The 12,792-nt window shown below is 39.0% G+C and overlaps 1 pseudogene; it reads right to left on the reverse strand.

The window, feature by feature from the left end:
• Positions 1–2,813: 2,813 nt before the first annotated feature.
• Positions 2,814–12,381, reverse strand: LOC121462544 (annotated as a pseudogene).
• Positions 12,382–12,792: the final 411 nt, after the last annotated feature.

Here is a 12,792-nt window from a genome sequence, read left to right on the forward strand (position 1 = left end):
ATGATGAATAATGTTGCTATGAACATACTTGAGCACATGTCCTTGTGGAGTGATTGATTATTCTTTGGGTATATACCCAAAAGTGGTATTGTGGTGTCTTGAGGAAGGTTGTTTCCTAATTTTTTGTGAAATCACCATACTGATATCAAAAGGGGCTGTACCAGTTTTCACTCCCACCAGCAATGCAGGAGTTTTCCCTTTCCTCGACATTCTCTCCAGCATAAGCTGTCATCAGTGTTTTTGATCTTGTTCACTCTTACAGGTATAAGATGCAATCTCAGAGTTCTTTTTTTTTTCAGAGTTCTTTTGATTTGCATTTCTCTGATACCTAATGATGTTGAACATTTCCTTAAGTGTCTTTCAGCCATTGTAGATTCATCTGTTGAGAGTTTTCTGTTTAGCTCTCCATTTTTTTTATTGGATTATTTGTTTTTTTGATTACCAATTTCTTGAGTTCTTTGTATATTTTGGAGATTAGACCTCTGTCTGATGTGGCATTAGTTAAGACCTTTTCCCATTCTGTAGGCTGTTGTTTGGTCTTTTGCTTTACAGAAGCTTTTCAGTTACAGGAGGTCCCATTTATTAATTGTTTCTCTCAGTGTCTGTGCTACTGGGTTTATATTTAGGAAGTGGTCTCCAGTGCCAATGTGTTCAAGTGTATTTCTCACTTTCTCTTCTATAAGGTTAACTTTATGTTGAGCTCTCCACTTGGACTTGAGTTTTGTGCATGGTGATATAGGTCCATTTTCATTCTTCTACATGGTGATATGCAGTTATGCCAGCACCATTTGTTAAATATGTTTTCTTTTTTCCATTTGATTTTTTGCTTTTTTTGTCAAAATCAGGTGTTCTAAAGTATGTGGATTCATATCTGGGCCTTCAATTTGGTTCCATTGGTCCTCCTGTCTGTTTTTATGCCAATACCAGACTGTTTTCAGTACTGTAGCTCCATAGTAGAGTTTGAAGTCAGGGATTGTGATGCCTCTAGAAGTTCCTTTATTGTACAGGATCATTTTGGATATCCCGGGTTTTTTGCTTTTCCATATGAAGTTGAGTACCTTTTTTTGATGTCTGTGAAGAATTTTGCTGGGAATTTGTTGGGCATTGCATTGAATCTGTAGATTGTTTTTGGTAAGATTACCATTTTTACTATGTTAATTCTACCTTCCCCAAAGCATGGGAGATCTTTCTACTTTCTGGTGTCTTCTTCAATTCCTTTCTTCAAAGATTTAAGGCATGTTCCTTGTATCCCTGCTCTCTCCAAGAAGGAATGTTGTATTTTGTCAAAGGTCTTTTCAGCATCTAATGAGAGGATCATGTTTTTTTTTTCATGGTGAATTGATCTCTGGGATGAAGTCTACTTGGTCATAGGGAATGATATTTCTTATGTGTTCTTGGATTCAGTTTGCCAGTATTTTATTGAGCATTTTTGTATCAATGTTCATAAGTGAGATTGGTCTGTAACTCTCTTTCTTAATAATGTTTTTGCATGGTTTGGATATTAGGGCAATTGTAGTCTCCTAAAAAGAATTTGGCAATGTTACTTCTGTTTCTATTGTATGGAACAGTTTGAGGACTATTAGTTTTTTGAAAATTCTAGAATTCTGTAGAATTCATACAGAAACCATCTGGTCATGGGCTTTTTTTGGTTAGAAGACTTTTGATGACTGTTTCTATTTCCTTTAAGTTTTCCAGTTTTGTGGAGTACAGGTTTTCGAAGTATGACCTGACAATTTTCTGAATTTCCTCCACGTCTGTTGTTATGTCCCCCTTTTCATTTATGATTTTGTTACTTTGGATATTCTTTCTTTGCCTTCTGCTTAGTTTGTCTATTTTGTTGATTTTTCTCAAAGAACCAACTCTTTGTCTCATTTATTCTTTGTATTGTTTTCTTTGTTTCTATTTTATTGATTTGAGCTCTCAATTTGATTATTTCCTGCTGTCTAGTCCTCGTAAGATTTTTTCTTTTTGTTCTAAAGATTTCATGTGTTCTGTTAACTGATTAGTGTGGAATTTTTTAGGCTCTTTTTTTTCCATGTAGGGCAAAGTGTCCAATTTATATACAACATTGTAAACATACACTATATTATATGTGCTTCTGTCTGGTGTTTGCATGACTGTCAGTCAGTCTAGGAGACAGATCTCAGAGGCTTGTCCTGCTACGCCCCATCCCTATCATCCTGTCCCACACTAAAAACAGAGACAAAAGAGGCATTGTCCCCAAGTTCAGAAGGAGCAAGCAGGAAGGGCTGCTCCACTTTGGCTCCAGAGTCTTATATGTGTGTTTGGGTGTATATGTGCATGTATGTACACTGGGAACCTGTGTGCAATTATGTACAAAGGGAAAGGGGTTCATTGTTACAGAGGCTGGAGCAGGTGGGGTTGCTCCAGGCAAGGCCTGCAGGGATGGCTAACTTACAAGTGGTGTGGGAGAATTGTCTGTATTCTGTCAATTATATTTTGAATAAACGCTGATTGGCCAGGCAGAAAGTATAGGCGGGTCAACCAGACAGGAAGTAGAGGTGGGACGATGAGAACAGGAGTATTCTGGGAAGAAGGAAGCTCTTCCTGCAGTTCTGCCCAGACCACCGAGGAGGCAAGATATAAGCTGCCCCTATGAGAAAGGTACTGAGCCATGTGGCTAACGTATGTAAGAATAATGGGTTAATATAACTTATAAGAGTTGGCAAGAAACCTGAGCTAATGGGCCAATCAGTTTTATAACTTATGGAGATTTCTGTGTGATTTTATTTGGGGCTTGCCAGCTGTGGGGTACTGGGCAGGACAGAAATCCCAACAAGCAGGCCCTCATGTTACATACAAGTAGATCCTGGTGCTGTGATGGTATTGCACTGAGGGCAGAGCTTCTTGGCACCCAGAGTCCACAGCCAGCATTCTTCACAGTGCACATGCCAACACTGGATCGATGTTAGGGGCATAAAGTACAAATCCATGCAGATGAGGCATTTGTATCCCCCCCCCCCCGTGATAGCTGCTGTTCAAGCTCCCTGACAGGAGCCTTCAGCGCCTCAGGAGTAGTCACAGCTGAATCTTCCGTGATTTTCTCAATGTCACTGTCCTTGCAGGGCTTCTGCATGGCCTCCTGCTTGCTGCGTCCATTGCTGGTGGACGGCCTCTCATCACGGGCCCATTTAGAGAACTCAGGTGTGATGCGGGTGCTGGGGGGACCACCATTTAGGACTGCCCCAGAGTGCCTCTCCTTGGCTTCACCAGGCTCTTCTCCTCTGCAAGGGATGACATCAGCCTCTGTGAATTGTGGTTTCCCATACTCCAGAGTGTCACCTCCATCGACATCCATGTCAGCATCACTGTCTGGGTTCTTTCTCTTTGCCACTGCACATGATGAAGCCGGAGCCTCGGAAGCCACCTTCCAGGAGTGTGGTGCCTCGTATCCACTTCTGCTCACACCACTCATACTCCTCAAAGCGGTTGCTGCTCTCATGCTCGATGTCCACAGCATAGTCCTCAGCCATGCAGGAGCCTTCCTTCTGCCCTTCATCTTGCTTCCTCCATTCATTTTCCCAATCTGAGCGTTCAGTCGGGTTGCCGGTTGGCTTGCACTCACAGGAAGATCTACTTCTTCCCTCTCGCCCGGCCCCTTGCTCCACTGGAGCTCAGGGTCCGTGGCATAGCTGCCAGGGCTGCTCTAAGGGGACCCCTGGCTGAGGCTCGTGCAACCCCAGCCCCAACCTCTGGTGCTCTGACCTCACTAAGTTCCAGAAGCCGCAGTGGCCATATTGGTTCTCTCAGGTTCTTCTTCTTTTTTTTTAATTGATTTTTATTGAGCTCTACATATTTTTCTGGTCCTCTCCCTGCCTCGCCTCTCCCCCTTCAACCCTCCCCCTAAGGTCCCCATGCTCCCAATTTACTCAGGAGATCTTGTCTTTTTCTACTTCCCATGTAGATTAGATCTCCGTAAGTCTCTTTTAGTGTCCTCATTTTTGTCTAAGTTCTCTGGGATTTTGGTTTCTAGGCTGGTTTTCTTTGCTTTATGTTTAAAAACCACCTATGAGTGAGTACATGTGATAATTTTCTTTCTGTGTCTGGGTTACCTCACTCAAAATAATGTTTTTATGTAGGCATTTACTGTTATGAACTTTCCTTTTAACAAAGCTTTCATTGTGTCCCATTAATTTGTGTATATTGTATGGTCATTTTAGTTGAATTTTAGGAAGTCTTTAATTTCTTCCTTTATTTCTTCCTTGAGCCATTTGTGATTCAGGGGAGCATTGTTTAATTTCCATGTGTTTGTGGGCTTTCTGAAATTAGTGTTGATGAATTCTAATTTTATATCATGGTGATCTGATAAGATGCATGGGGTCATTCCAATTTCTTTTTTTTTGTATCTATGGAAGTTTGCTTTGTTACCTAGTATGTGTTCAATTTTTGAGAAGGTTCCATGAGGTTCTGAGAAGAAGGTATATTCTTTTATGTTTGGATGGAATATTCTATAGATGTCTGTTAAGTCCATTTGGGTTATAACATCTGTTAGTTCCCTTATTTCTTTGTTAAGTTTGTGTATTGCAGACCTGTCCAGTGGTGACAGTGGGTTGTTCAAGTATTCCACTATTATTGTGTGAGGTTTAGTGTGTGATTTAAGCAACAATAGGGGATTCCCTATATTTAGGACATAGATGTTCAGTATTGAGATTTCCTCTTGATGGATTTTTCCTGTGACTAATATGAAATGTCCTTTTTTGTCTCCTTTGATTGATTTAAGTTTGAAGTCTATTTTGTTAGATATTAGAATAGTTACACAAGCTTGTTTCTTAGGTTCATTTAATTGGAACTTTTTTCAACACTTTACTCTGAGGCGATGTTTGTCTTTGAGGTTGAACTGTGTTTCTTGTATGCTGCAGAAGAGGATGGATTCTGTTTTTATATCCAATCTGTTAGCCTGTGTCTTTTTATAGGTGAGTGGAGTCCATTTATATTAAGGGATATTAATGACCAGTGATTGCTAGTACCTGTTATTTAGTTTTGGTTGTTGGTGATAAGACTGTGTCTGTTCTTCCCTTCTTTGGGCTTTGATGTTGTGAGATCTTCTATTGCCTGTGTTTTTGTGGATGTAGCTACTTCCTTGGGTTGGTGTTTTCCTTCTCCTACTTTGTGTAGAGCTAGGTTTGTGGCTAGGTATTGGTTAAATCTGGTTCTGTCATGGAATATCTTGTTTGGTCCATATATCGTGATTGAAATTTTTCCTGGGTATAGTACCCTGGGCTAGCATCCATTAATGTCTACATAGCGTTTGACCAGGACTTTCTGACTTTCCTAGTTTCCATTGACATGTCCGGTGTAATTCTGATCAGTCTGCCTTTATATGTTACTTGACCTTTTTCCTTGGCATCCCTTAATATTCTTTCTTCATTCTGTGTATGCAGTGTTTTGATTATTATGTGGGGAGGGGACTTTTTATTGTTCAGTCTTCTTGGTATTCTGTAAGCTTCTTGCACCTTCTTAAGCATGTCTTTCTTTAGGTTGGGAAAGTTTTCTTCTATGATTTTGTTGAATGTACTTTCTGTGCTTTTTAGTTGGACTTCACCTTCTTCTATCCTTATTATTGTTAGATTTGGTCTTTTCATGGTGTCCATAATTCCCTTAGTTTGTGTTTCCTTTACTGTATATATTTTAGTTTTCAAGTCTTTAAATGTTTCTGTCACATGTCTGATTGCTTTTTCTTCGTTTTCTTTAAGGGATTTGTTGATTTCTTCCAAATTTTGTCTTTTGCTCCACCTTTCATATTCTCTTTAAAGGCCTCAAACATTCTCCTAAAATTATTTTTTGTTTACTTTCTTCTGATTTATCTCTATTGGGTGTTCAAGACTTGCTGTTTTAGAATCACTAGGTTTTGTTGGTGTTGTATTGTTCTTTGTGTTGTTGTGTGTGTTCTTATCTTGTCTACCCATTTTTTCCTCTGATTGGTGTAGTTGAGGCTGTGTCTCCAGTGATCACTCTTCAAGGTGCCAGTGGATCCAAGGCTCTAATAGTTCTTCCTCTTGATGGAGTCAGGACCCCAGTTCCAGTCACTGCAGAGGTCACTCGACCTTACCAGAGTTCACTTGGCACTTCCAGAGTTTGCTCTGCAATCCCAGAGGTCATTTGGGCCTGCGCCCAGGGAGTTTGCCCACTTAGGCCTACTTCCATCGAGGTTGCTGGCCCTATCCTGCTCCCATGGGGGTCGCTGGCTCAGGCCTGGTTGCTTGGAGGTGGTTGTCTCAGGCCAGCTCCCATGGAAATCCCTGGCTTGGGCCTGCTCTGATACAAATCACTGACTCAGACCTGCTCCAGAGGAGGTCAAGGGCTCAGGCCTGTTCTAGCAGAGGTCACTGGCTTTGGACTGCTCTTGCAGAGGTCGCGGGATTGGACCTGGTCCCAGAAGGTTGCCTGATAGGGCCTGCCTCCATGGAGGTCGCTAACTCTGGACTGCTCAGGCAGAGGTTGCTAACTACAAATTAACCCTTTTTCTATTAATCTCTGTGTCACCACCTGCTGGTAAGGTTTCAGATTCTCTCTTCTTTGGCAACAACATGCGTCTCTCTTCTTTGGTAGCTAAGTGGCATCTTCTTGACTCTGCCAATTCTCTCTCTACATCTCTATTTAGATTTCCTGCCTGGCTTTATTCTGCCTTCCATAGACCAATGAAGTTTCTTTATTAGCCAATGGTAATAGAACATATTGACAGAACACAGAGGGAAATCCCACATCAGCTCATATTCTCACTCCTCCCACTCTTCAACTAGACTTTGGGAGCTCAGACCAGTATTCCACTATAGATCTCTGCCTCTGCTTCCATCAGTTGCTGGATAAAGGTTGTAGGATGTCTTTTAAGATAGTCATCAATCTGAATACAGGGCAGGACCAGTTCAGGCACCCTCTCAAATATTGCTTAGGGTCTTAGCTAGGGTCATCTTTGTGAATTCATGGGAATTTCTCTGGTGTCAAGTTTTTTGCTAGCCCCATAATGGCTCCTTCAATCAAGATATCTCTTTCCTTGCTCTCTGTCTCTGTCTGTTCCCCATCTATATCATCCATTTCCCTCAAGTTCTCCTCCCCCTTCCTTCTCCCTTACTCCTCCTTATTCTATTCTCCCATCTTCCTCCAGCCCCATGCTCCCAATTTTCTCAGGAGTATCTATATATGTTTTTCTTAAGGTTCACATTGTTATTTATGTTCTCTGGAGTAGTGGACTATAGGTTCATTATCTTTTGCTTTAGAGCTAGTGTTCACTTATGAGTGAGTACATACCATGCTCATCTTTCTGGGTCTGGATTACCTCACTCAGGATTTTTTTTCTAGTTCCAACCATTTGCATGCAAAGTTCAAGATCTCCTTGTTTTTTACTGCTAAGTAGTATTCCATTGTGTAGATGTACCACATTTTTGCTGTCCATTCTTCATTTGAGGGGCATCTGGCTATGATGCTATGAACATAGTTGAACAAATGTCCTTATAGTATGAAGGATCATCTTTTGGGTATATGCCCAGGAATGATATTGCTGGGTCTTGAGGTAGATTGATTCCTAGTTCTCTGAAAAACTGCCATACTGATTTCCAAAGTGGTTGTACAACTTTGCTTTCCCAATACCAATGGAGGAGTGTTCCCCTTACTCTACATCTTTTCCATCATAAGCTTTCATTGGTGTTTTTGAACTTGGTCATTCTGACTGGTGTAAGATGGCATCTCCAAGTTCTTTTGATTTGCATTTTCCTGATGACTGAGGATACTGAACATTTCCTTAAACGTCTTTTGGCCATTTGAGATTCTTCTATTGTGAATTCTCTGTTTAGATTTGTACCCCATTTTTAGTTGGATTATTTGGAATTTTGATGTCTAATTTATTGAGTTCCTCATATATTTTGTATATCAGTCCTCTTTCTGATGTGGTATTGGTGAAGATGTTTTCCCATTCAGTAGGCCACCTTAAACTTTTGCTATTTGCAGATGATATGATAGTATATATAAGTGACACCAAAAACTCTACTAAAGACCTCCTACAGCTGATAAATACCTTCAGAAATGTGGCAAGATACAAGATCAACTCAAAAAATCAATAGCTCTCCTATATACAAATGATAAAGAAGCTGAGAAAGAAATCAGAGACACATCACTATTTATAATAGACACAAATAAAATAAAATATCCTGGAGTAACACTAACCAAAGAAGTAAAAGACCTGTTCAACAAGAACTTTAAGTCTTTGGGGAAAGAAGATGAAGAGACTATCAGTAAATGGAAGGATCTCCCATGCTCTTGGATAGGAAGTATCAACATAGTAAAAATGGCAATCCTACCAAAAACAGTCTACAGATTCCATGCAAACCCCATCAGAATCCCAACACAATTCTTCACAGACCTTGATAGAACAATACTGAATTTCATATGAAAAGAAAACCCAGATAGCCGAAACAATTTTGTAAAATAAAGAAACTTCTGGAGGCATCACCACCCCTGACATCAAGCTCTACTATAGAGCTACAGTAAGGAAAACAACTTGGTATTGGCATAAATACAGACAAGTAGACCAATGGAATCAAATCAAAGACCTGGATATTAAGCTACACATCTATGAACACCTGATTTTCGACAAAGAAGCTAAAATCATCCAATAGAAAAGAAGAAAACATCTTCAATAAATGGCGCTGGCATAACTGGATGCCATCATGCAGAAGAATACAAATAGATTCATATCTATCCCCATGCACAAAACTCAAGTCCAAATGTATTAAAGACATCAGTATAAATCTGACCACACTGAACCTGAGAGAAGAGAAAGTGGAAAGTAGTCTTCAAAGCACAGGCCCAAGAGACCACTTCCTAAATATAATACCATTAGCACAGACACTAAGAGAAACAATAGATAAATGGGACCTCCTGAAATGGGAAGCTTCTGTAAAGTTAAGGACATAGTCAATAAAGATAACCTTTACGGAGCTAGTGAAAACTATCTCAAGTGAGAAATTGCCAAGTAATTAAAAACCCAGATGTTGTGCATTACCTCATTAGGTAAGAAATTAATGAAAGGAATTGGTTATTAAGTTTCATTTGTGACATAATTACATTCTAGTAACACCCAAACTTGTAATCATAGGCATTACAAAGGACAAAGCATTTGTTCTAAAAATAGCAAGAAAAATCAAATTTCCAGCATTTCAATTTGCTACAGTGAGATTATGTAGGTCTCCATAGTCTCATTTACAAAAACACAACACATAATTCAGTGTCAAAATCAAATATGCAACATATTTGGCAGTGTATTTTCATCGTTGAAAGTGCTTAAAATAATTTTATTCATTCTGACTTTTCTGAACATTAGGCAACAAATTTTAAAACAAAATAGCCAGATTATACTTGATTTCCTTGACTCTTTAGAAGTGCTAAAATTTTTATCCTTATTTATTTTATTTAGGGTAGAAAGGAACAGATAGAATAGTTCACTATAAAAATGTTACCTTCATTAAACCTGATAGGCTTTTTACTTCTCTGTTCTGGTTCCTTGAAAGATGTTCCTTCACTGTGACAAAAGTTAAAAGTTATCACTGATTTACTATTCATATGGAAAACATTTGTTAAGTGTTCTAAACTCTCTATTTTTGAATCTCTATCTGATACAGGATCTCACTGTGTAGCTCAACTGTCCTGAAACCTAGTATGTTGACCATGTAAGCCTTTTCCTCCTGAGTTCTGGGACTAAAGTCATGTGCAAACACCTGGCAAAACAACTTTGAATTCATTCTTCAGCAGATTATTATGATTGATAACTGCTGTCCTTACCATATTTCTTCATATAGAAGAAATGACAAAAATTTGAATCTTTACCTCTTCACTATAACATACACACATATATGCACACAAATAGCAAAAAAAGCACATTTTTATTTAGGTCTTTGTGTTTATTTCACACAACTGCTAACTGACTTAGGATAGCAACATAAATGAATGAATAACATAGCAAAGGGAATTGTTTTTAATGCTGAACTCACTTAGAATACCAAGTAAGCCTAACATGTGATTTAAGATGTAGCCTTGAAATGTTACAAATATCAGAAAATTATGAATCCCCACCTTGGGTATTAGTTGTCATATACCTTTGGGATCATTTAATTTCCAGTATATTGGGACTTTCATAATGTGTAACAAATTTATATTGATACATAGCCCCATTTAATTAAGTAACATAAGTGTCCTTTACTTTGGAAGTAATCAATCAATGGGGACTGAAAACTAATTCATGTAAAGACCTCAATTTTCCTACTACTCTTAACCCTGACAAGGCCAATTGATTTGAGCATGAACATCATGAAGAGGAATGGCCCTTCACTTTTATTTTTTTCTAGTTGACATAAAAGATAAAACTTTCTTTAAACAAAGATGATGAAGAATCACGATGTGGTTTGACTCTTAAATCCAAAAAATTTACTTAGATTCAAAGAATTCACTACTGTGCAAAACAGACCACTTGTGGGTGCAATGGGAAGTAGGCCCCTATCTGCAAAGGTATGAGGTCTACCACCACATCAGCAAAGATGCTGAATAAAATATCAAGAGTCTGCTCATAAATTTCTGGTATGAGAGAAAGAAACTCTGGTGTCTTTCTGTCTCTTGATGTGGTAACTAAGAACGGTACCATCACAAGTCTTCTGCCAGATAAGACAAGCAAGTGACTGAGGTTGTCAACTCCCTGTGAAGATCAGGATCATGTGGACTCCACAGAAGGTTTTGAATATGATGCTGGAGCCATGGCTCAGTAGGGAAGACAGCTTGCTGCTCTTGTAGAGGACTCTGCTTCATTTCAAGATTGGCTCACAGCCCCCAAGTGGGACAACTCATTAACTTCCGTAACTCAACAAGATATGAAGCCCTCTACTGTACACCTCAGTTACCACATTCTTGGGTACACAATAATACACACAAAGTTTTTAAATAAATTAAGGTTTTGAATAGGTAGGGAGAGTTAGTTAGACAGCAATGAGAATAACAAACAATAGACTTTCATCTTCATACAGAGAGCTATTACTTTGGAAATAATGGCTAAACACATTACATGTAGATGAACTTTTCATCCTTAAGAATGTATTCCATTGTCTGTAACATAAGACTCTGTTAATACAACCTGCTTCGTAGCTGATCATTAACAGAATTCAGCACAAGTTTTGAAATGCAAAAAGAACAGAACTGCTTGTCTATCCACTTTGAAAGCTCCATCTAAAATGTGGAAGAAAATTATCTGTCATGAACTGCACAGACACCAGAGATTCTGAGTAATTCTAGGATGCCAGTGTCAAGGACACATCTCAGTTGGGCATTTCAAGAGTCAAACAGATAGTTAGGAAGACCTATTTGTTGCCTATGTATATGGACCATATATTTCAAAAGAAATGGCTAATGCTGTGGTCCTTAGAGACAGAGGTAATAAAATTTCTTACATAGTGACTGTGACTGTACCCCCATGATTCAACACACATGTCGAGGACATCTGAGGCCCTGAATTTAGTGACACACCTTGTCAAAAACAAAGAATACTGCAGTACAGCATCCAGCTATATTGACCTTGCTTATCCTTCTGCTTGGTTGAAGATTCATAGCATCCACTATGTGCCATAGCAAAACTGTCTAAACCACACTCAATTCAGATAAATGGGTCTAAATGACAAGTGTGCTCACCCACTGAGTTACTCACTGGTCCCATATGGTTTTCCACACAGTAGTTCTTTAAACTCAGTGATTACTCATTGGAAAGACTGCTGCCTGAAGAGCTCAAGAGTGTCTCCTGTCTCCTCCTTCCATGGTACAGGGATTATAAATACAGTTAGCAACAGCCATCTTTGAGGCGTTCTATGGATTTGAACTTGTTTGGTAGAAGTTTACCCACAAAACTCTAGCTCTAACCTAGATTTCTGAGATAATTTTTCCTTTCCTTTCCTTTCCTTTCCTTTCCTTTCCTTTCCTTTCCTTTCCTTTCCTTTCCTTCTCTTCTCTTCTCTTCTCTTCTCTTCTCTTCTCTTCTCTCTCTCTCTCTCTCTCTCTCTCTCTCTCTCTCTTTTTCTTTCTTTCTTTGTTTTTCAAGACAGGGCTTCTCTGTAGCTTTGAAGCCTGTCTTGGAACTAGCTCTTGTAGACCAGGCTGGCTTCAAACTCACAGAGATTTGTCTGTCTCTGCCTTTGAGTGCTGGGATTAAATACACGTGCCACCACCACCTGACTGTTAATTTTAATATCTTTACATGTATATTTTAATATTTTCTTTGTCAAAATTGTCATACGCTATAGTCATATTATCATCACTTCTCTAAAATGCTCACTTCTTCACAAACCACCGTTGCTCCTCTTCAAGCTCCACCTTGCACTGGTTACTCATGCCCATCTTCCTCTATGTGAACAAAATGCTAATTCTACACTTGCACCATTCCATAGCTCCACTACACACAGTATAATCTTCTAATTAGACTCTTGCATTCTAGTGAATAAGTCAGGAGAACTGCAGCCTTATAATTAAGAGTTTAAGTGAAAAACCTCATTTATCTCTTTTCTTGTATCCATATAAGTTACTGTTGTTTGTTTGAGCTTCACATCTAAGACTCTAAGGGTCTTAAAATCCTGAAATTCAAGATTCTTTTATCTGTCTTCAGAAGAAAATGAACACTTTGCTCTCAGAAATGGAAAAAAATCACAGGAAAAAGATAAACAAGAAAAAGGTAAAATTCTAAACAGAATAGACTTGTTAAATGAGAGAGCAAGTGAGAAAGGACAAAAACCCCGGAGAATCATAGGAAGT

This window comes from Microtus oregoni, unplaced genomic scaffold (assembly GCF_018167655.1).
Source record: "Microtus oregoni isolate MIOR12 unplaced genomic scaffold, Mior012 000025F_ref0000491, whole genome shotgun sequence".
NCBI classification, from domain to species: domain Eukaryota; kingdom Metazoa; phylum Chordata; class Mammalia; order Rodentia; family Cricetidae; genus Microtus; species Microtus oregoni.